The following is a 3,452-nucleotide window of genomic DNA, read 5'->3' as shown; positions in this document are numbered from 1 at the left end:
GGCAAATGCCTACGTTGCAGGGGCGATTCCTCCATGTAGGAAGTGAGGAACTTCCTACAGTTCATTTAGACTTGCTCCAGTTCTCTACTTTTTAGGAGTTTAATAATAATGCGCGTTATAAAATTATGAGCGCAATGTACGTACAATGGACTAGGTTAGTTACTGTCAAGAGTTGACTGGTACCGCTCGGCTCCTTCCAGCCGCGCCCAAAGACAATGGACACACAGGCTTGAAAACTGTAGTTATCCGAAAAACAGTAATTAATAATAAATCCTAGCACAATTTAGAAGTATTTAGCATAATTTCAGAGTTTAAGCAGCACTTTTTATTATCGTCAATCCACAAGACAGGGAGATGGGAAAAAATCGAAATTCTTGCAAAATCTGAAATATGGTCATGTATTTTCGTTGATATTTGAAGGTTCACATTAAAACATTTCATAGTTCAAGGGGGCAAGGGCCCCTTGCCCTACCTTGTGCATGGGTCTGCAGGTAACATTCTAAATGCAATGGATAGTACGAGCGATTTGTGCGACTGTAATTGAATGCATTTTTCAAATCTTCCTGTTTACCATAATTTCTTCCCACACTTCAAAAAAGCCACGAGTCGCCACTGCTACGTTGTTAGGTTCTGACGTCAGAACACAATGTAGCAAAACTGTTGTGCAACAAGGCAGATCCGCTACTATATATTGGCCCTCCCCGATGGCGCAATGGTAGCGTCGTCGCCTTGTAATCAAGCGATCCCGAGTTCGATACCCGGTGGAGGCACATAGTGGTTCGGATCCCACTTTAAACTGTAGTTCCAGTCCCGATTAGCTTTACTGTGCATAAAGTAGACTTAAAACACCTCCTCAACCTATCAAAACCGCTACTATATTGTCTTCAAGCATCTCCCCAGCTGTCCTCAAGATGCTGGGTCAACACAAATTTTGGAGTTCCCACCAGGGATCGAACCTGGAACAGCTCGCCTCGCTGTTGTCTAGAGACAGACATTGGCAATAGTTCAGTGGCTACGTAAACTTATTAAACTATTGCGAAAAAGGAAAAGCAAACCACACGAAGATTCACGTGATTGCTCTAGAATAAATTCGAAGCAGACGTCATTTTTCAGGATTTGGAATATTTTGATTTGATTTTAGTTATTTAGCGTCGCCTTTCTTTCACTTTTGGTTAACCGCGACGATGAGGATGAAATGACAGATAAACCCATGCCCAGACCGGGATTCGCAGCCGCGACCCCTGGCGTCGTAATTGCTCCGTCGCGGAGGACGACTCAATTTAGAATCTCAGCGCTTGTTAGAAAGGAGAGGAAATTTCGAACACGGTTTCGCTGTCGTCAGCCAAAGGTCCAACATATCCTAAAGGTTTATGTAACACATTATTTAATATTTTTTTTATATAATAAGGTAAAGGTACCCTTGTGCCAGGCACGTATCTAGAAATAATTTTCGGGTGGGGGTCCAAAACCAAGTGTCCCAAAATAATAATAATAATAATAATAATATAACTTATTATCATTGAGTATATTAAATTAATTTGAAATAATTAAAATTAATAACAATATTAATTAAAATATTCCAATTAGTTAATGCATTTTTATTACATGAATAGGTAAAAAGACGGTATAAGGATAGTGACATAACAGCACGTATTCATTATCTACCTTACGCAGCAGTTCTTTTTTAGGGACTTCTTCATTTCCGATTTGCTGAGCTATAAGAATCGCTCGTAAATACATAGGCACCACCAAAGCAAATAGTGATTCTGATATTTCATGATTTCAATTCTTCAATTGATGTGGTGTGTACGCGCAAACAATAAACCTGAAAAGTCTTCCTAACGATATCAGCACATATAGGCGGCGCCAGGGGAGCGAAGGGGTGCTTAAGCGTGAGCCCACCTGCATCAGTCCCACACCCACGAATTAAAGATTGATTGATTGATTGATTTAGTTTATTTTACTTCGCGTTTTGTGCCTCTTGGCTAATTTGCGAAGATGAGGATGAGTGATGAAATGATGAAATGGATGAAAATGGACATTCACAAACAACCATACCCGACCGGGATTCGAACCCGGGACCCTTGGCGTCGCAGCGCGATGTGCTAACCACTCGGCCACAGGGTCGGGCTCACGAATTAAAGCAATGTATACAATTTTGTACATATTGTGATAAAGTAATGAGTTTAGATTTTCGGTGGAGAGAGGCATATTCAGACTGGAGGTACAGTCAAATTAGCGCTTCCTATAAATTAGTTATGAAATGATTTATATTATCTTCTTTTGTTGATATATGGTCTCGTTTCGCATTGTATATTTTGGCTATTATGTATTTTTGTTATATTAGCATTATCCCGGGGCAGGTGATCGGTATCAGGAAATTTTCCAGTCATTTCCCTCTTTCTGCGCAGCTCTGAGACCCACCCAACCTCGTTTCTGTGGGTACCTGGGGGGTAAAGTGGTCCTGGCGTAATGATGATCACATCATCCCAACTATGGCCGAGATCAAGAATATGTGGAGCTCTACCTCCACATCACCCCATATGCCTTCATGCCATGTGTGCACATGCACAGGGCAAGGACGTATTCAGGGAGGTCCAGGGGGTGCGGATATTCACTAAGTACCTAAATTAAATAATGAAAAATATATTTGTTTGATCGAGGGTTATTTATTTCTGCCAAACTTAACTTATACGATTCATGCTTATGCTATTTTTCTTAATTCATTGGTTTTCAAATATACTGAAACAGTAGCAAAAAAAAGGACACCGTAGACAGGAACTATAGTTCATTACAGACACGGTGCGCAGTTATAGGCTAAATAATACAAACATTTCTTATATAAATAAGGAATAATTCAAAACATAATATTTGCTTCACGCAAAGTCATTTAATTTTAAGTTCAATTCTTCACAAAATTAATCCCCGTAAATTGCTATTGTTATACAATAGCGATGTATTAACTTTTATTTTAGAAGGGTATGTAGCCACATGATTTCATGCACGCTATTTTATTTTATTCTGAAACTTTTTTTAAAACTTTTCTTTGAAATTATTAATCTGCTATAGAGTGCGTGATGTTAATTCACTCTACCGGAGCATTATTATTGCCCGTGAGTTCGTTTGCTTCGCTTCGTTGCCGTGGCCGAGCTGAGCTATCGGTATTTCTTTGCACCTCTTCGTCTGCTCCATAGTCTGGAACGTATTGGGTTGCCATCTAGCGATAAAAATCCGTGATACGCGGAGAGTAGCGTATGAATATACTCCCTACTTTTATTTTAAGTAAAAGTCACAGCTGTATAAGTTAAAGTACATCAGGATTACAAAATATTAGTTTAAAACCTGAAAGTGTTGTTATTTATTTGATAAATATCTTATGTTAGTGTTAATTTGATAACAAATGGGGTACTACATTGTGTAACGCATGAATATTTTGCCACTTCCTCTACGTC

Source organism: Lepisma saccharinum, chromosome 2 (genome assembly GCF_977018435.1).
Source record: "Lepisma saccharinum chromosome 2, izLepSacc3.1, whole genome shotgun sequence".
Classification (NCBI taxonomy): Eukaryota; Metazoa; Arthropoda; class Insecta; order Zygentoma; family Lepismatidae; genus Lepisma; species Lepisma saccharinum.
This window is presented reverse-complemented; position numbering follows the sequence as displayed.